Genomic DNA, 22,119 nt, shown 5'->3' on the forward strand with positions numbered 1-22,119 from the left:
ATAATCTCAGCACACATTGTGCAGGCAAAGGCAGCATTAGACAACAAAGTGATTTGTCCTCCGCTGATTTGTAGCAGATAACTGACGGTTGAGCACACAATTTGACAACTAGACTTGTAGATCAATCATCAATGAAAAAGGCAACAAAACTGCCCACCAGCACCAGGTGTCTTTCACTTGTTTGTCCCAAATTTTCAGCAGCTGGGACAACAAGAATTTAGGTTTGACCGAGATTTAAACTCAGATCACTAGATTTAAAGTCAAGAGGGCTCACCATTACACCATGGACCAACTATTCCAAAACTTTTGAAACATACTTCGTCAAAGACAAGGCACTGGAAGGCTGGAAAGTAGATCACACCGGTTGTGGGAGAGCTGGTTGGTGGTGACATGGAAGTGTCTGCAGTGTGCAGGACCAGACTGCTTCCACACATCCACAATGAATGTCCCACCCTTTACTTGGGAAAAGTACAACTGAGAGTGGATAAGTTCCATCCCGGTCGGAGCAATCTGAAGCTTTAACTGACTGACACCCTGGTTTTGCATGTCTTGCAGTGTGTATCTGTGTTTCAATGGTTCAGCGAATTCGGCTGGTAACTGAAAAGTGGGTAATCCAAACCCATCTCCGGGCAAAGCCTTTTAATGTTTTTCGCCGAGGATTCGGTGCCGCACAGTTCCAGGTTGTCATTGTGCATTTTGGCTGCACGAATATATTCCGCAAACATTGCAAGCTTTGCTGTCATCCAGTGAGTTCCCACTCCAATACTTTTATGAGCATTCAGCACAAGTAAAACGATAAAAAATGTTTACATGGATCATGTTCTTCCATCCAGTCCAATCAAAATAAATTATGTTATTGGGTTTAAAGGAACTGGTGAAAATTGATTCTATTGATGCATATATCGAACTGGAACTTTGGTCTCAAGTGCTCCTCCTATCAAGAATAGACACACACACAATCAATGGTTTTACAACTGAGTCATAAACACTTACAATTTCTCATACAGCATGTAAATGAGATCGGGATAAAAATTCATCACATGTAAAGAGAAAATGAATGATTAAAGATACTACTGTCCCTCAGTAGCTATATTAATATTTATTTCATCCTGAAAAAGGTTATCGGTTATTTAACTGTGATTTAATTAATTCTTATTTTTTCTTATTAGCTGCATGTCTTCAATTTTATAAGGTTTTGAATTGAAAAAAGCTGTTACAGAAGTTACCGCCCTGACCTGGAATCGAAGCTGTTTTTCGGTGGTACAAGGAGTGGTTTTACCCAATCATTTAAAGGTGATTTCAAAGAATGACGTGGCGTTAAATTCAGATCACGGTTACAATGTGTTTCGTTGTGAAACAAGTGGATTGAAAAGGACAATAATGACACCAAGCATTACGATGCAGCGCTGCAGCAATGCAGCGTTCCCTGGTGGTCCAGTGATTAGGATTCGGCGCTCTCAGCACCGCGGCCCTGGGTCGATTTCCGGCCAGGGAAATTGCACTTCCATCAAAATTAAAACCTTAGAAGAAAGAGTTACTTGCATCTCATGTGGAAAAAAAGATTCATTGATTTAAACATCATTAATTAATCCATTGTAGAACTTCAATCATTTAATTTGCTCTGAGTATGTGAGGAACTTTTATCCCGACCTCATTGTATTTAAGGAACATGGTCCAGCCCCGGTATCTCCACCTGTGAAAGTAGGAAACTGCTGGAAATACACAACAGGACGGGTAGCCTTTGACAAACAATTAAACCCAGGTTACAGACTCTCTCCCTTCCCCTGCCCTTTGCGGGACACTTGTTCCCCTTTAATTTTACAGACTGACTGAGTTCACTAACCGCGGGGAGAGAGTAGGTGTCTCCGCGGCCCCACTGTGCTAACATGGAAGATAACACGATGGGGATGTGGGGTGGTGAGTGGGGATCAGTGACATGTTTGTGTAAAGGGCAGCGGAGGAGAAGGATTGACAGCTGTCAGTGAGGGACAAAAGTTGTTTAAGGTGAGCCAACACATTCCCGATCAGCACAGAAGGCATTCACTGGTCAGCTGCCCTCTGCTGTACTTCTGGTCAGAGCGGTTTCCGCAGTGGAGCCGTTATCACGTTTGCTTTCCGCGCGGAAGGATCCCGTGCAGGAAGATTATGTTTAAACTTTCTGTGGATGAACAGCCATGGGCAAGTTTATTCTCCTGTCAAAAGGGTGACAGTGGCTTCTCCCTTATTCTTCAATTGCTCTTTATTTCACTTCACTAAATAGATATATTTGAGTGAGAGAAATTGTTCCAGAGTGTCACACACTTCATCTTTTGTTCCCTTTTAAACACATAAAATGAGGCCGGGGGAATAAATCCAGAAAACAAAGCCGAGGGATATAGACAAGAGGAAGAGAGAAGGGGAAATACTGCCTCTACACACCGGAGAAGTGTGAGCTTGTGGACCGGAGAAGTTGCAGCTGCTGGTGCTGTGCGTTTTATCGGGGAGGGACAGGGGGAGAGCCCGCCGAGCGACCGGAGAAGCTGAGAAGCTGCTGTGCTTTTCATCGGGTTTGACACTGTTTAAAAATGGCAGAGTGCCAAGTTTTCTCTCCCTACTGCCCATGTGCGAAGGTGTCAGCAGTGTTTTCAGCGCAGGCATTTGGCTCCGCCCCCCACTTCACCATCGACGCCACGCCAGGACTCCGGGGACTGTACACAGCGGCCAGGATGGGGCGAGTTTTTCCCCGAGCCATTTCCAGCGTGCAAAGTCGATGCGCTTGAGGTCAGTGCGCCGACAAAACTGCTTGGGGAAAATCTAGCCCTTGAAGAGTAAGGAGTACACTGAAGGAAATACAAATATATTTCCCGAGCAACTGTCAATTTTAATAACTTTTTATACAACCATCGAAACAGCCAAAAAACAGGGCACTCGGCCCATAGTACCTAATATATAGCTCACAGTACAAGAGTAAGGAAGTCAGAGGTTCACCAGATTGATTCCTGGGATGAGAGGACTGTCTTAAGTTGAGAGATTGTGTAGAATGGGCCGATACTCTCCAGAGTTTAGAAGAATGAGAAGTGATCTCATTGAAACACACAATATTCTGAAGGGGATTGACAAGGTAGATGCTGAGAGGTTGTTTCCCCCGGGCTGGAGTGTCTAGAACCAGGGGCCACAGTCTCAGGTTAAGGGGTCGGCCATTTAAGACAGAGATGAGGAGGAATTTCTTCACTCAGAGGGATATGATCTTTGGAATTTTCTGCCCCACATGCTTGTGAATGCTGAGTCTCTGAATATATTCAAGGCTGCGTTAGATAGATTTTTCGAGTCTCGGGGAATCAAGGGATCGAGAGATCACTGGAGTTTGGAAGACTGATAGGGGATCTCATAGAAACATATAAAATTCTGACGGGACTGGACAGGTCCCGATGTTGGGGAAACCCAGAACCAGGGGTCGGACTCTAAGGGATAAGGGGTAAGCCATTTAGGACTGAGATGAGGAGAAACTTCTTCGCTCAGAGAGTTGTTAACCTGTGGAATTCTCTGCCGCAGAGTTGTTGATGCCAGATGTTAGATATATTCAGGAGGGTGATGTGGCCCTGATAGCTAAAGGGATCAAGGGGTATAGAGAGAAAGCAGGAAAGGGGTACTGAGCTGAATGATCATCCATGATCTTATTGAAGGGTGGTGCAGGCTCGAAGTGCCGAATGGCCTACTCCTGCACCTATTTTCTATGTTTCGATGTTTCTATATCCTGCTACTGCTTCTTTAATAATGGATTCCAACATTTTCCCTACCACAGATGTTAGGCGAACTGGTCTATAGTTTCCTGCTTTTTGTCCGCCTCCTTTTTTAAATAGGGGCATTACATTTGCAGTTTTCCAATCTGCTGGGTCCTCCCCAGAATCCAGCGAGTGCATGTCCACAGATCACTGAAAGTAGCAGGCCAGGTAGCTAAGGTGGTTGAAAAGGAATATGGAATGATTGCCTTTATTAGCCGAGGCATAGAATACAAGAGATGGGGTCGGTGGGGCAGGTTTGGCCACAGCTGGAGTACTGCTTGCAGTTCTGGTCGCCATATTACAGGAAGGACATGATTGCACTGAAGATGGTGCAGAGGAGATTTACGAGGATGTTGCTGGGAGTGGAGAATCTTAGCCATGAGGACAGATTAGATAGGCTGGGTTTGTTTTCCATGGAACAGAGCTTGAGGGGAGACCTCATTGAGGTGTATAAAATGATGAGGTTCCGAGATATAGTGGATAGAAAGGACCTATTTCCCTTAGCAGAGGGAAACAAGAAGGCATAAATTTAAAGTAATTGGCCGAAAGTTTAGAGGGGAAATGTCTTCATGCAGAGGGTTGTGGGGGTCTGGAACTCACTGCCTGAAAGGGTGGTAGAGGCAGAAACCCTCACCACATTTAAAAAGTGCTTGGATGTACACCTGAAGTGCCGTAACCTGCAGGGTTATGGACCTCGAGCTGGAAAGTGGGATTAGGCTGGATAGCCTCGAGTTGGCCGGCGCGGACACGATGGACCGAAATGGCCTCCTTCCGTGCTGTAAACTTCTTTGATTCTGTGAACTTGTTTGCAAAGAGTTGAATTGATTTGGGCACATCTTTCTTCACATGACAACATTTCAAAGGCAACTCAACGGCTGCAAAGCGCTTTGGGGCATCATGAGTTCCTGACAAACGCTGCAGAAATACAAGTCCTTCTTTGCAAAATTTCAATGCAATCTCAAGGCTGGTCTGGGATTTGAAGCCAGGATCTTTCTGCAAATTTCAAGCAACAACCAACGAAGCAAGAATCATACCCCTAGACCAACAAACCACCTGCTTAGCAAATGTGTAGATAAGATGTAACCATTATTGAAGCATTTTTAATGTGTGTTGCTGTTCTTGATCGGAGGAGCACATGAGACGAAATTAGTGACTTGGCCTTTTCGACATGTCTTCTGAAGCGCCGCACGGTCCCACTCCTGCAGTCAATGAGCTGTTGGGACGTTAATGTATCCATCATCATCATCATCATAGGCGGTCCCTCGAAACGAGGATGACTTGCTTCCACGCTGAAAAAGGATGAATTCACAGGTGTTTCAATGAAGGATCCGAACGACATCCCAAAGGGTGGAAGATGCCTGTGCGTGGATTTTTTTAACGTGTGGTGGCCGTTGCACCACAGCCATCACACGGGCTTGACAGAGCGAGGTCTTGGTCCAGTGGCAAGGGTTAAGCAAGACGACAGGCGACCAGCTCTGCTGCGCGGACCGAGTGCACACACATATCGCAGTGTGGGCTGGCCCGTGCTAACCCTGGGCCCCTGGCCCCGAACTCAAGCGTCTGCTGGGCACCGATTACATCCCTCTCCAGTCTCTCGCCGCTCCTTTGCCCCGATCTCGCCGCTCCTGCTGTATCTGCCCACGTTCCAATCACCGACCTGGACCTTGATGACGTCACACTTCGCTGCCGCCGCCCTCCTGCACCAGCTCGCGCTGCTCCCTGGAGTAATCTCCCGGGACCCCAAGCTGCTCCCAGGGCCGCTCGCCGTTCCTTTTATGGCCCCGACCTGCCGCTGGTGTTCTCCCGTTAGTGTACCCAGGCTGTGGGTGGCCACCCCGACCGCAGCAGAGGGGTTTCTGCATTAGTTCTGGGTGGGGACAGTATCTTTCCCCTTCTCTCTTCCTCTTGTCTATATCCCTGTGCTTTTATTTCTCTATTTATTCCCCCTGTCTCAGTTTCTAGTGTTTAAAAGGGAACAAAAGATGAAATGGGTGTCACTGTGGAACAATTTCTCTCACTCAAAGTTAGACGCACTACCGTTGCACCATGAAGTCTAGGTAGCTAGCCTCTGATATTCAGGTTAATATATAAATATATATAAATATATCTGTATGTATCATAACCGTTCCCTGGTGGTCGAGGGGTTAAGATCCGGCTCACCAAACTGGTTTTAATTCTCGATCAATTCATCGCATAAAAATAATTGAGGTTTGTGAGACGATAACTAATTGCTGTAAGCACCATGAATACCAATACTTTCTGTGATAGACCGAGCTCACAGACTATATGGCTTCTCCTGCCCTTTGCCGGGCACGTGTTCGGGGTTTAATTTTACAAACTGGGTGAGTTCGCTGATCGCGGGGAGACGGTAGGAGCCTCTGTGGCCCCACTGTGAGGATGTGGAAGTGAACACGGTGGCTGGGTGATCCGTGACATTTCTGTAAAGGGCAGTGGAGGAGAAGGATTGAGAACTTTCAGTGTGGGACAGAAGTTGTTTTCGGTGAGCCAACACTTTCCCGATCAGCACAGAGGGAGCTCACTGGTCAGCTTCCCTCTGTTGGGGCTGCTGTGCCAGAGGTTTCTGTAGTGTAGTGGTTATCACATTTGCTTTATATGTGAAAAGTACCCGGTTTGATTATGGGTAGAAACATTATGTTTAAACTTGCTATAAGGGAACAATCGGAGGAGAGTTTAGTCTCCTGGATAATGCTGCCTGACCTGCTGAGGTTTCCAGCATTTGCTGTTTTTATTAGCTATTTATTCTCCTGGTAGAAATGCTCCCTTATTCCTGAATTGCTCTTTATTTAACCAATAAATAGATAACTTTCAGTGAGAGAAAACGGATCCACCGGGGACCTTTCGCGTGTGAGGCCAACGTGATATCCGCTACACTGCAGCCCATCAAAGGGTGAGAAACCACTCAAGATAAAGGATGAGCTCACAAATATCAGGGGCAGTGCAGTCTGGTCAACGTCAAACCCTCCTTTCTTATTCAGCAGAGGCATGAACTGGAGTCAGATGCCACAAAGTTTCATTAAAGATACAAATACAAGTAAAACTTCCAAATCGTTTCACTGTAAAATTCTTTCACTTTATTTGAAATCCGACTGCGTTGAATCTGAAAATGATCACCATGGGATTTTATCTTCGCTGCTGATTCTAATTTCTCTGCACGGAAGGAATAACCGGTGCTGTTAAATTTGACAAAAGTTGCCCCAGATTCCTGGTGACATCGGCAATACAGTGTGTAAAATGGGTCAACATGCTGAAGAACATAAGAACAAAAGAAATAGGAGCAGGAGTCGGTCATGCGCCCCTCGAGCCTGCTCCACCATTTAATACGATCATGATCGATGCGATCATGGACTCAGGTCCACTTCCCTGCCCGCTCCCCAAAGCACAGGACAAATGATTGAAGTATCGACTGTCCCTCAGTTAGCATTTCTTTCATTGTGCAAAAGAAGGTGACGGGTTAATTAATGATGCTTTTCCATAAACGCAACACAAAAGTTTAAGAAAAAAACATACGTTGACTGGCAGGTGAGCACTGCTTCTGACACCTGGTGGGAATGGGCGGGGAATTTAAAGCCCCTTGTATTGTGAAAGCTTCATATAGAGGAACATCTCAAACACATTGTGTTTGCCTCGTGGCGCAACGGTAGCGCGTCTGACTCCAGATCAGAAGGTTGCGTGTTCAAATCACGTCGGGGTCACTGTTCTTTCAGAATTAATATTTTCTTTGCAGTTTGCAAATAACCAGACCCTTGTTCCAAGGTCTGTCTCTCCGTCTCACTGTTTCCCCGGTGTCAGGCAGAGATACGCCTGCTGCCCTCATTTAATTCATGTGACAGGACACACAAGTTCAAAATCAACTTGCAGGTGGCCACACACACCGCCGAGCGGTCTGAGGTGCTGTGATTAGATCGCAGTTTTCTCTGGAGGTGTGGGTTTGAATCCAACTTCTGACATTTATTATTTTTAATCATTAAGCGAAACTCATTGTTTGACACCACGACCAACTCCTTAAAACTGGGATTCAGCAGTTCACCTGCTCGCCCAACATTTCCGTCTGACCTGGTGCTGAAAGTGGAGATGTTTCCGCAGTGTCGCGGTTAACACGTTCGCCTCACATGCGACAGCTCACCAGACGGGAATATTTTCTGTAGCTTTCTCCTCATGCATGCTCAGGGGCGAGTTTGTTCTCCTGTGAAAAGTTCATAAGATGATAAGCATGTAAGAATTAGGGGCCGGAATAGGCCATTCGGCCACTCGAGCCTGGTCCACCATTCAAGAAGATCCTGGCAGTTCCTCGACAGCAAGTTTAAACATCTGGGGCAGAGCCAACAGGCGACTGTCTGCAATCAGTGAGTGAACGGTATGTTTGGCAGAAGCCTGGCGAGCTCAGTCAGTGGAACATAAGACTTTTAATCTCAGGGTCGTGGTTTCGACACCCACATTGGACATTGACATTTTTCATAGAATTATAGATTGAGAGAAGTTTGCAGCACATAAGGAGGCCATTTTGGCCAATCACTTCCACCCCGGCCAACAAGAGGCGATCCAGCTTCATCTCACTTTCCAGCTCTGGGTCCATAACCCTGCAGGTTACGGCACTTCAGGTGCACATCAAAATACTTTTTACTTGTGGTATCTACCTTCGCCATTCTTTCAGGCAGCGAGTTCCTGACCCCCACAAACCTCTGCATGAAGAATTTTACCTTCAAATCCTCTTTAAACCTTCTACCAATTACTTTCAATATATGCCCCCTGATTGTTGACCCCTCTGCTATCCACTATATCTACGCCCCTCATAATTTTATACATCTCAATGTTGTCTCCCCTCAGCCTCCTCTGTTCCAATGAAAACAAACCCAGCCGATCCAATCTGTCCTCACAGCTAAGATTCTCCACACCTGGCAACATCCTCGTAAATCTCCTCTGTACCCTCTCGTACAATCACATAATTCCTGTAATACGGTGACCAGAACTACATGCAATACTCCAGCTGTGGCCGAACTAGTGTTTTATACATTTCAAGCATAACCAACCTGCTCTTCTATCCCATGCCTCAGCCAATAAAGGCCAGCATTCCGTATGTCTTCTTACCCACCTTATCCAACTGGCCTGCTACCTTCAGGGATCTGTGGACATGCACTCCAAGGTCCCTTTGTTCTTCCACACTTCTCAATGTCCGACCATTTAATGTGTGTTACTTTCCTTGTTTGCCCTCCCCAAATCCACAGCCTCACACTTCTCTGGATTAAATTAGTGTCACCTGAAAACGTTTTAATCATACCTCCTATATTTAAGTTTAGATCATTGATGTTATCACTAAAAGTCAGGGACCTAGCACTGAGCCCTGTGGAACCCCACTGGAACCATCCTTCCAGTCCCAAACACTCATCAAACATTACCATTTGCTTCCTGCCTCTGAGCCAATTTTGGATCCAACTTGCCACTTTGCCCTGGTCCCATGAGCTTTTACTTTTGTGACCAGTCTTCCAGGTGGGAACTTGGCGAAAGCTTTGCTAAAATCCTTATACACTACATCATACGCACTGCCCTCATCAATCCACTTGGTTACCTCCTCAAAAAATTCAATCAAGTGATCAAGACAAGACCTTCCCTGAACAAATCCATGCTGACTATCCGTGATTAACCCATGTCTTTCTAAATGCAGAAATTAAATCATTGTTAAATTTTATCCTGCTTTCACGGGCAAACACCATTAATTAACCAATGATCTTTGTTGTGCATGTATAAAATAAGTATACACCCTGTACACTCAATGTACAGTTACATAAGACCACTGGATGTATCTTCACACTGTATTCACTATGCTTGTACCACCAGAGGGTGCAACTGGTGGAGACCTCGGGGTCACCTGTACACGACAGGTAACCAGGTATAAAAGGGAGCTCACAGTACTGTACCCTCACTCAGGAGCTGCAATAAGTGGATTAAGGTCACCACAGTTCAAGTACAATACCTTACCTCGTGGAGTCATTACCAGAGTGCTTACAGACACAATAACTGGTGACGAGAATACGAATTTCCATGTGGCAATGGCTAACCGTGGCACGTTTGAACAATTCGCCGATGGGGAAGATTGGAAGGCCTTTGTGGAAAGGCTCGAACACTTCTTTATTGCAAATGACATGGGGGGAGACGACCCGACCTCGCTGGCTGATAAGTGCAGCGCTATCCTGCTCAGTAGTTGTGGGCCCACCGTCTATGCCCTTGTCAGGGACCTGCTAGTCCCAGAGAAGACAATAACATATCTTGAGCTCGTAGCGCTGGTACAGGAACAGCTCAAACCTAAAGAGAGCATCCTCACAGCCAGACACCGGTTCTCTCCCCGCCGGTGGATCCGAAGGTCAAGAAATCGCAAAATATGCTGCAGACCTGAGACGATTGGCTGCACCATGTGATTTTAGTGATCACCTCACCGAACCACTAAGGGACATCTTTGTTATTGGAATCGGTCACAAGGGCCTTCTCCACAGGCTGCTCTCTGCGGACACCACGGTCACCCTGCAGAAGGCAATTAACGTGAGCCAGGCATTCATGATCTCAGCCTGCGATTCCAAGTGGATGTCTCACCCCCAGGACTCTAACCCGGCAAGTTCTGTGAACCGAAAGGTGCCTTTTAGAGGCAGGGCTGCTGCTAGCAGTCTCTCTCAGGGAAGAGAGAACAGAACCCCGAGTCCCACAATCCTGAGTCCGCCACATGTGGCCAACCGGCCAACACCATGCTAGCGCTGTGGAGGAAATCACAGGGCCCAGCAGTGCCGCTATAAACACTATACTTGCAAAGGCTGTAACATGAAGGGCTACCTCCAGCGAATATGCAAGAGAAATCATACTCACCGAGTCGATGAAGAGTTGGCTGATCATCCGGAGTCCAGCGACGATGAGGTGTACGGAGTGTTTACCTGCACCACCGAGAGTTCCCGGTGAAAATGGAAGTTGAAGTGAACTATGTTCCAGTCACGATGGAGGTGAACACAGGGGCGAGCCAGTCACTGATGAATCAGGCAGCCTTTGAGAAACTCTGGGACAATCCAATCGAACGACCTAAAATGATACCGATCGAAGTGAAACTGCTCACCTACACAAACGATACATCCCAGTCGTTGGCAGCGTGCATGTCCAGGTGTCCCATGGCGGCGGGATGCACAGGTTACCTTTGTGGATCATTGCTGGTGATGGTCCAAAGCTATTAGGAAGAAGGTGGATGAAAAAGATCAATTGGAGCTGGGAATAGCTCCAACCTCCAGCGATCGACGTCCTCCGCGGCCCCGAAGTTGGATCCAGCACAACACCTGAAAAACCAACCACCCAACTCGACTGTGAGGCGACGACACAGACCGCTCAACCCAACGGCGAGATGATCAAGGACAAACAACCAGACCTCACCTTCCAGGCTCCAGTGGCAGGACTCCAGAGAAGAAAATTCACGCAGAAGGTAACTTCCCGGCTTCCGTGGCAGAGCCTGGGGAGAAAAGGATCACCGCAGCCTACCGCATGGAGAGAAAGAAGATTGCGTCTGAACCACGAGGTGAAGGGCCTGAAGTCAAGATGGCGGCAGCCAGACCACAAGGGAGCAACACGTGATGCCGAGCTGCGAACCTGATTGGGGTAAAGATTGAAAGACCCTCTTAAAGGAGACCGGCAACCCATCACAATTAAAGGGACAGTTCCACTCTTTATACAGCGATGATGGTGATACAAATGTAAAAGATGTAACTGACAATTTCAAGTTTGTAAATGTAACTAATCATGATAAGTCGGGCAATTGCGGTCAGAACCAATGTATTGTGAGAGTAAACGAAGTGATGACGTGCGATGCTGGGATTTACAAGCATGCCGTCAAAACCAAGGGCAACCTCCCGTCAGCACCCAGGTCCAGCGATCATGTAGCCTGCCCCTCCGGGACCAATGTGATACCCCAGGGAGTGTGGCCACACACAGAGGGAGCATACCAGCTGCAGGGCCAGTGATCAGCGGACCGCAAAGGCACCATTACCGGTACCCTGCCCCCGATTGGCTCTAACTCTCTGGCCACCAGGGCCAGTACTGGCAGCGAGCGGATAGCACCCTCCTGCCCTCTCAACGGGACCTGGGATGACCAGGCTCCCACTATCGCTGAAGAGCAGCAGGAAGACACCGCAGCCCTCAAAGGAGGACAAGGGGGCCACACACTCCTGTGGCTCTGCCCATCACTAGGCAACGGCAAAGGCTCTGAGACTCAGCCAGGTGAGCGATCTGAGCCCACCCAGCTGGCAGGGGACACAGCTCCGTCATCAGACAATCTGCACGCAGTCTGGTTACTCTGGAACTCGTGTCCTCACCCACCTGCACCTACACAAGCCAGGGGCAAGTCTGTGACACCACGTATGTACCTTATCTGTAAAATGTACTTGTTCCACTTCTGCAGAACCCAAACAGTGATGTAACTAATCCGATGTTTTTTTGTTCTTTCTGTCTGTACAGGTCTGCACATGCAGGTGTTGAGCCACACACATGGTCTATGTATGGGGGGGGGGAGGGTGCGGGGGGGGGAATGGATGTTTGTAGCCATGGGCACACATGGATCACACCCAGAACCCACTCAACCCCCACTGCAACCTCCAACCATCCACTGCTGAACATTTCCCAATGTCGTGGCAATAAGGACTTGGGGGTCCACAGGGAGAGAACCAAGCCAAAGCATAGACAAGGTGCAAGGGCTTTGGGCACTCAAGTCTCGGGCCAGAGCACACAATGCAAAGGCCAGTGGCACAAGACTTAGGGGAGAGTGATGTTGTGTCTGTATAATATAAGTATACTCCCTGTACACTCAATGTACAGTTACATAAGACTACTGGATGTAACTTCACACTGTATACACTATGCCTGTACCACCAGAGGGTGCAACTGGTGGATACCTCGGGATCACCGGTACACGACAGGTAACCAGGTATAAAACGGAGCTCACCATACTGTACCCTCTCTCAGGAGCTGCAATAAATGGACTAAGGTCACCACAGTTCAAGTACAATACCTTGCCTCATGGAGTCATTACTTGAGTGCTTACAGACACAATAGAAATAGATTGAACATTAAATGGTAGGACATTGAGAATTGTAGAGGAACAAAGCGACCTGGGAGTGCATGTCCACAGATCCCTTAAGGTAGCAGGCAAGGTGGATTAGCTGGTTAAGAAGACATACAGAATGCTGGCCTTTTTTAGCCGAGGCCTAGAATAAGAGAGCAGGTGGGTTATGCTTGAATATAAAACACTGGTTAGGCCACAGCTTGAGTACTGCGTGCAGTTCTCGTCACCACTTTACAGGAAGAAGACTGTGATTGCACTGGAGACTTACAGAGGAGATTTCGAGGATGTTATCGGGAGTGGAGAATCTTAGCTATGAGGACAGATTGGATAGGCTGGGGTTGTTTTTCTTGGAACAAAGTGGGCTGAGGGGAGGTATCATTGAAGTGTATACAATTATGAGGGGCCTTGATATAGTGGGCAGAATGGGCCCATTTCCCTTAGCAGAGGGGTCAACAACCATGGGGCATAAATTTTAAGTCATTGGTAGAAAGTGTAGGGGGGATTTGAGGGGAAATTTCTTCACGCAGAGGGTTGTGGGGGTCTGGAACTCACTGCCTGAAAGGGTGGGAGAGGCAGAAACTCTCACCACATTTAAAAAGTGCTTGGATGTGCACCTGAAGTGCTGTAACCTGCAGGTTTATGGACCGAGAGCTGGAAAGTGGGATTAGGCTGGAGAGCCTGTTATTGGCCGGCACGGTCACGATGGGCCGAAATGGCCTCCTTCCGTGCTGTAAACTTCTGATTATATAATTCGATGAAAAATAATCACCAAACGTGGGCTCGCACCTCTGACCCTGAGATTTAGAATCTCATGATCTACTGACTGATTTAGCTGGGCTTCTGCAAAATGCACCTTTTTGTCGTTGATTACAGCTCTGCCCCAGATGTTTAAACTTGCTGTCGAGGAACTGCCAGGATCTTCTTGAATGGTGGACCAGGCTCGAGGGGCCGAATGGCGTACTCTGGCCCCTAATCCTTACATGCTTATGATCTTTTGACATTTCACAGGAGAACAAACTCGCCCCTGAGCATGCATGAGGAGAAAGCTCCAGAAAATAATCCCGCCTGGTGAGCTTTCACATGTGAGGCGAACGTGTTAACCGCTACACTGCGCAAACATCTCCACTTTCAGCACCAGGTCAGACGGAAGTGTTGAGCGAGCAGGTGGACTGCAAAATCCCACTTTTTAGGCGTTGGTCGTGGTGTCAAACAATGAGTTTCACTTAATGATTAAAAACAGGAAGTGTCAGAAGTGTGATGTGAACCCACACCTCCAGAGGAGACTGCGACCTGAACACAGAACCTTGGACCGCTCGGCCATCCTGACTATTTAGGGCAATAGGTGGCCAACTGCAGGTTGATTTTGAACTTTGTGTCCTGTTACATGAAATAAATGAGGGCAGCAGGTGTATCTCTGCCTGACATCGGGGAAACAGTGAGACAGATCTTGGAGCAAGGGTCTGGTTATTGCCAAACAGCAAAGAAAATATTAATTCCCGAATTACCCTGAAGAACAGTGACCTCGACGTGATCTGGGGTCAGACACGCTACCGTTGCGCCACGAGGTCGATACAGCACATCGGAAATGTTTGACTATATGAAGGTTTCACAATCCAAGGGGCTTTAAAATCCCCGCCCATTCCCACCGGGTGTCAGAAGCAGCGCTCACCTGCCAGTCACCGTATGTTTTTTTGTTCAACTTTTGTGTTGCTTTCACGGGATTGCATCATTAATTAACCCGTCACCTTCTTTTGCACAATGAAAGAAATGCTGACTGAGGCAGAGTCGATACTTCAACCATTTTGTTCTGTGCTTTGCATAGAAACATAGAAACATAAAAACAAAGAAAACAGGTGCAGGATTAGGCCATTCGGCCCTTCGAGCCTGCACCACCATTCAATATGATCATGACTGATCATTCACCTCAGTACCCCTTTCCTGCTTTCTCTCCATACCCTTGATACCTTTAGCCGTAATGGTCACATTTAACTCCCTTTTGAATATATATAACGAATTGGCCTCAACAACTTTCTGTGGTATAAAATTCCACAGGTTCAGAATTCTCTGAATAAAGAAGTTTCTCCTCATCTCGGTCCTAAATGGCTTACCCCTTGTCCTTAGACTGTGACACCTGGTTCTGGACTTCCCCAACATCGGGAACATACTTCCTGCCTCTAACCTGTCCAATCCCATCAGACCTGTATATGTTTCTCTGCGATCCCTTCTCATTCTTCTAAATTCCAGTGAAGAAAAGTCTAGTTGATCCAGTCTTTCTTTACATGTCAGTCCTGCCCTCCCGGGAATCAGTCTGGTGAACCTCCGCTGCACTCCCTCAATAGCAAGAATGTCCTTCCTCAGATTAGGAGACCAAAGCTGCACACAATATTCCAGGTGAGGACTCACCAAGGCCTGCGTCCGCGCACATACAGAGGCTGAATTCCAGGACATAGTCGACGTATTTACTGAGGCGTATGAAAGCATGGGCCTTACGCTAAACATCCGTAAGACAAAGGTCCTCCACCAGCCTGTCCTCGCCGCACAGCACTACCCCCCAGTCATCAAGATCCACGGCGCGGCCCTGGACACCATGGACCACTTCCCATATCTCGGGAGCCACCTATCAACAAGAGCAGGCATCGACGACGAGATTCAACACATCCTCCATGCGCAAGTTCAGCCTTCGGCCACCTGAGGAAAAGAGTGTTTGAAGACCAGGCCCTCAAAACTGCAACCAGGCTCATGGTCTACAGGGCTGTAGTAATACTTGCCCTCCTGTAAGGCTCAGAGACATGGACCATGTACAGTCGACACCTCAAGTTGCTGAAGAAATATCACCAACGATGTCTCCGCAAGATCCTACAAATCCTCTCGGAGGACAGATGAACCAACATCAACAGCCTTGTTCAGGCTAACATCCCCAGCTTTGAAGCACTGACCACACTCGATCAGCTCCGCTGGGCAGGCCACATAGTCCGCATGCCAGACACGAGACTCCCAAAGCAAGTGCTCTACTCGGAACTCCTTCATGGCAAACGAGCCAAAGTGGGCAGCAGAAACTCTACAAGGACACACTCAAAGCCTCCCTGATAAAGTGCAACATCCCCACTGACACCCAGGAGTCCCTGACCCAAGACCACCCTAAGTGGAGAAAGTGCATCCGAGAGGGCGCTGAGCACCTCGAGTCTCAACGCCGAGTGCATGCAGAAATCAAATGTAGACAGCAGAACCTGTCCCACCCATCCCTTCCCTCAACGACTATCTGTCCCACCTGTGATAGGGTCTGTGGCTCTAGTATTGGACTGTTCAGCCACCAAAGAACTCACTTTAGGAGTGGAAGCAAGTCTTCCTCGATTCTGAGGGACTGCCAATGTAGATTCCAAAATTCATGAAAACCCCCCAGTGTTTGGGCTCACTGAAAAGGAAATTCGATTTAGGCCTATTAAACATAAAGTTTGGGATTCTAAAAAGCATATGGAGGAAATCTACAATTCTTAACCAAGTTTGGGATTTTAAAAGGCATGTTTGGGCCTGTGGAGAAAAGCTGCAGTGACAGAGGGGTGGGATTTAGAGTTTGGAGATTGTAGCTAATCAGTTTGTCTGGGGGAGCTCTTCAACCATAGTCAGGCTCCCAGAAAACATTAGCATTTATACAATCGACCACGGAAGAAACATTATCCACCCTACCCACAGGACCCAAATGTCACATCCATATTCCAACACCTTTTCAACATGTATAGAAATATCTGGCTCAGCCCAGACTTCCCGAAGCCAAAGCAGTGCTATTACAATGGACAAGAGTTCATCAGTTCATAAATAAGGAGTATCACCATCCCAAAGTCTATCAACCCCAGATTAAAACATTTAATCAAGTCTCAGTTAGCTAGTCCGCCAAAACTTATACAAAGAAGACCACTTAAATCAATGGGCAGCAAAATTTAAACAAAAGAAACGTTAGATTTGGCACGAAGATTAAGCAGCCTCTCAGAGTATAACTGGGGGCCTATCGTACCAAGAGCAACCTATTTTTCTGACCATTACTTTGGAACAACAAGATCAAGATCGAGAGCACACGGCGAGATAACACAGGAAGAGACATCACGACATCAGAGAAAAGAACTTCAAAAAACCAATCAGTGGAACATCAATACCAACTGACTTGGTAACAGGCATCAACCGGACCACCGCGACCGACGGACCCAAGCAGGAAAATCAACCACGAGAAACCGGGATCCACGCAAGTGTTCCAATCTACAATTTGTGCCTCGACTGTCCAGCAGGTAAAAATTACCGAAACAACTTAAAACACTATTGATGACAAAGGATACCGGCTTCGGGACAATCAGAATACTTCGTCACAGACAAGGCACCGGAAGACTGGAAGGTAGATCACACCGGTTGTGGGAGAGCTGGTTGGCGGTGACATGAACGTGTCTGCAGTGTGCGGGACCAGACTGCTTCCACACATCCACAATGAATGTCCCAACCTTTATTTGGGAAAAGTACAACTGAGAGTGGACAAGTTCCATCCCGGTCAGAGCAATCTGAAGCTTTAACTGACTGACACCCGAGTTTGGGATTGTAATGTCTGTCAGCATAATGCTTGTAGCGCCACACTGTGGATGTGGACGTATTGTGTACTGCAACTGTATAGTTAATCATTGAAGAGAACAGGCTCTTTCCGGAGAGTTCCGAGAGAGCAGCCTGCATGTTAGGAAGCTGTGTATGCTGTGCTCTGTGAAGATATCACAGCGATGTCTTGCAATTTGTGCATCTATCAGTCTCTGTGGTGCAATGGATTAGTGCGTTCTGCTATTAACTGCAAGGTTGGTGGATCGTAGCCCATTCAGGAACAATGCCTTTAATTGTTTTTCCCTGAGGATTCTGTGCTGTGCAGTTCCAGGTTGCCATTGTGCGTATTGGCTGCACGAATATATTCCGCAATCATTGCCAGCTGTGCTGTTATCAAGTTATACCAACTGTTACTTGCATTTTCGCGTGGTTGTTCATTGTCTCGTCGCCAATTGATACGTCATAATAAAGAATGAAACTGAGTACTATGAACGATGAGTAAGTGTGACATTAGCTCCTTTAATAAGACTCCAGAGTGCTTATATACCATGCTCCCAATGGATGCTGGAATCCCTTGGGACTCCAACAGGTCGGCCCTCTGGTGGTGGTGTGATACAGGTGGCCAAGGGTTAAATACATAACACAAGGTGTGTACGGAAATCAACCATCAAAAGCCCTGTCATTAACCACAGGGGTTTCCGGCAATTTTCTGATCGCAAAGCGCTTTCAGTCCTTGTCCTTAAAATTGCAGATATGGAAATTGGGGAGTTTAATTACTTTGAAAGGAGAATATTGTTGTTTGGTGCAGTTCCGGTCAGAGAATTGTTTGTGAATGGAACTTTTTGCAGAGAGAGGAATTGAGCATTTCACCTTGTTGCTGAACACTTCTCTCTGGGCACTGAGTTAAGCAGCAGTTTCCGTAGTGTAGCGGTTATCTTGTTTGCCTCACACGCGAAAGATCTCTGTTGCGAGCCTGGGCGGAAACATTATTTGTGAAGCAAAAGCTTGTCTGCACTAAAATTGAACAAAAGCAGTCCAGAGTACATTGTCGCATGAGCAATGAACATTTTGAAACTAATCTACTCAAATACAGAATGTGTAAAATCAGATTGGGGATAAAACTTCATCAAGGATTAAAGTTTCACTAATTATTAAAGTTCAGTTGTTGAAATTTCGATTGTCCCTGTTTGCATTTCTTTCATTCTGTGAAACAACACTATCGGTTTCTTCCATCAGATCTAAATTGCATTTGAAACCCACAAACAGCTCATTAATTATTCGCTCTTCCCCAGTTCCAGAGCTCAGAGGGTTATTGTCCATCCCTGGGAAGTAAGCTACCTCAGACCCGGGCCAAACCTCCCCGTGCACCGATCACAGGCTCAGGAAAACCCCGGGGGAGAGGATATCCCGGTCACTGGGCCTTCTAGCAACACTGAACAAGCGCCCGGTCTGAAACTTTCCCGAGTAATAACTTAAAACTGAAGCATCAACAGTCAGGATGGCCGAGCGTTCTAAGGCACTGCGTTCAGGTCGCAGTCTTCTCTGGAAGCGTGGGTTCAAATCCCACTCCTGACATTCAGTGTTTTTAATTGCAAACTCATTTGTTTTGACACCATTCTGAAGTGCTTTGGGATATCCATCCAACATAATAAAATTACTCCACTTCAATTACAAACGGTGATATCAAAGTTACTTCCCAAACCGGGAAACGATCCCGGGTGGCTGTAGCGAAAGGAATGGTTTTGTGAAGCATTGAAAGGTGCCCTGTAAATATCCCGCACTGCTCATTTAAACTCACGGTTATAATTTGTTTCAGTGCAAAAGAAGGCAGGCTCGAAGGGCCAAATGGCCGACTCCTGCTCCTGGTTCTTGTGTTCTTATGCAGAGCACAGAACAGATGATTAAATTATCAGCTCTCCCTCAGTTCGCATTTCTTTCATTGTGCAAAAGAAGATAATGTGTTCATTAATGATGTTTTCCTGTGAAAGCAACATAAATTTTAAGGAACAGTAATCGACTAACATGGGGCTCAAACACACGATCCTGAGATTAAGAGTCTCATACTCTACCGACTGAGCTAGCCAGGCTTCTCAACATCTGCCCTGTCAATCCCCTTCAGAATATTGTCCGTTTCAATGCGATCACCTCCGATTCTTCGAAACCCAAGAGAGAATTGGCATATTCTACACAATCTCTCATCATAGGACAGCCCTCTCATCCCAGGAATCAATCTGTTGAACCTCTGTTGCACCACCTCCAAGGCAAGTGTGTCCTTCCTCAGATAAGTACTATGGGCGAATATCCTGTTTTTCTGCTGATTCTACTTCCTCCTCCTTTGATAGTCCTTCTCTGTACACTTTGTATTCTGCTTGGTTCTCTGCTGAAATATGAGCCTGCAGTTTATCACAAGCTTCCGTTTTTGTGTTTTAGTTGATCTTCATTCATCCACCGAGCCGTAGCTAGCTATCATGCTATTTCTGCACCCTGCATGAGAACGTGTCTAGTCGTTACCCGATCTATCTCCTTTTTGAAAGTCTCCCAATGTGCATTTACTGTTTTACCGAGAAATCTTTGGTTTCAATCTACCTGGGCCGGATCCCTTTCAACTCATAAAATTAGTCCTCCTACAGTTGGGTATTTTCACACATGATTATACCTTCTCCTATTCCATAACTACTCTAAACCTAATGACATTGTGATCACTGTTTCCTCAATGCTCCTCCACAGAAACATGCTCTACTTAATCCATTTCCGAGATCCAGAACTGCTTTCTTCCCCATCGTGCTGGAAACATACTGATGGAGAAAGTTCTAATACAGATTTCAGGAAATCCTCCCCTGCATTTTCCCTTTGCATGGTTATTTTCCCAGTTTACGTTGAAGTCCCACATTATCACGACAGATCTTGAATCTTTCTGCATTTTATCTAAATTTACACCTCTTTATCCTTCCCACTATTTGGTGGCCGATAACATAATCGCTCATCTAACTTTCTGCAGGCACATTCATTTAAAAAAGAATGTCGGATGGGAATAGGGCCACAAATCAATGGACAAGATTAAATCACATGGAGCTAAGTAAAAATTACATAAATTATGAAATAATTACTTTGCCTCTGTATTTACCAGGGACACAGGGCAGGTGGACATGATGGTGGAATAATGTATGGGAAATTATATAACTGCAATAAGTAAAGAGGAGAAACATTAAATGAACGAACCAAATGAAAGGAGGATTTAACCGCTGGTCTGGATGGATTACATCCATACACTTTAAAATAATTCAACGAAGAGATAGCAGGAGCACTATTACAAATATTTAATGATTAGTTTGAAAAATGTGTCGTGTCAGAGGAATGGCGGATAGCTAACGTAATACTTATATTTGAGATGAGAGATAGAACATGTCCGGGGAACTATAGACCAGTCAGTGGAACTTCGGTGGTAGGAAAATAATGGAATCTCTGCTAAAGTAGAGAATAGAAGAATATCTATAAACCAAAAATATAATAATGTATAATCAGCGTGGATTCAAAAGCAAAAGTCTTGCTTGACCAACTTCTTTGATTTCATTGAAGAAGTAACAGGGAGAGTAGACCAGGGCAATGTGGACGATATAATATATTTAATCTCCAAAAAGTCTTTGATGAGGTACCACATATGAGAATAATGAATAAGGTCAGAGCTTGCGGTGTTTGGGGACAAGTCGTGGATACATCCATAAAAAGAAAATGGAGCACCAAGGGTTAATTCAAGACGGATAGTATTGAAAAGAAGTGAAGTTCTGCTGAACTGGTATCAAACCTTCGTTGGACCACACTTGCAGTACACTGTACAATTCTCATCGCCGTGTTATAAGAACATAAGAACATAAGAATTAGGAACAGGAGTAGGCCATCTAGCCCCTCGAGCCTGCTCCGCCATTCAATAAGATCATGGCTGATCTGGTCGTGGACTCAGCTCCACTTACCCGCCCTCTCCCCGTAACCCTTAATTCCCTTATTGGTTAAAAATCTATCTATCTTTGACTTGAAAACATTCAATGAGCTAGCCTCAACTGCTTCCTTGGGCAGAGAATTCCACAGATTCACAACCCTCTGGGAGAAGAAATTCTTTCTCAACTCGGTTTTAAATTGGCTCCTCCGTATTTTGAGGCTGTGCCCCCTAGTTCTAGTCTCCCCTACCAGTGGAAACAACCTCTCAACCTCTATCTTGTCTATCCATTTCATGATTTTAAATGTTTCTATAAGATCACCCCTCATCCTTCTGAACTCCAATGAGTAAAGAACCAGTCCACTCAATCTATCATCATAAGGTAACCCCCTCATTTCTGGAATCAGCCGAGTGAATCGTCCCTGTACCCCTTCCAAAGCTAGTATATCCTTCCTTAAGTAAGGTGACCAAAACTGCACGCAGTACTCCAGGTGCGGCCTTACCAATACCTTATACAGTTGCAGCAGGAACTCCCTGCTTTTGTACTCCATCCCTCTCGCAATGAAGGCCAACATTCCATTCGCCTTCCTGATTACCTGCTGCACCTGCAAACTAACCTTTTGGGATTCATGCACAAGGACCCCCAGGTCCCTCTGCACCACAGCATGTTGTAATTTCTCCCCATTCAAATAATATTCCCTTTTACTGTTTTTTTTCGCCAAGGTGGATGACCTCACACGTTCCGACATTGTATTCCA

General features: G+C 46.3%; 1 non-coding gene across 1 annotated transcript; it reads left to right on the forward strand.

Annotated features, from left to right (window-relative positions):
- Positions 1 to 7,402: 7,402 nt before the first annotated feature.
- On the forward strand, positions 7,403 to 7,474 carry trnaw-cca (transfer RNA tryptophan (anticodon CCA)). Its single transcript has one exon. It is a non-coding gene; the product is annotated as a tRNA-Trp (tRNA).
- The last annotated feature ends 14,645 nt before the right edge of the window (positions 7,475 to 22,119 follow it).

Source organism: Pristiophorus japonicus, unplaced genomic scaffold (genome assembly GCF_044704955.1).
Source record: "Pristiophorus japonicus isolate sPriJap1 unplaced genomic scaffold, sPriJap1.hap1 HAP1_SCAFFOLD_112, whole genome shotgun sequence".
In the NCBI taxonomy this organism is placed as follows: Eukaryota; Metazoa; Chordata; class Chondrichthyes; family Pristiophoridae; genus Pristiophorus; species Pristiophorus japonicus.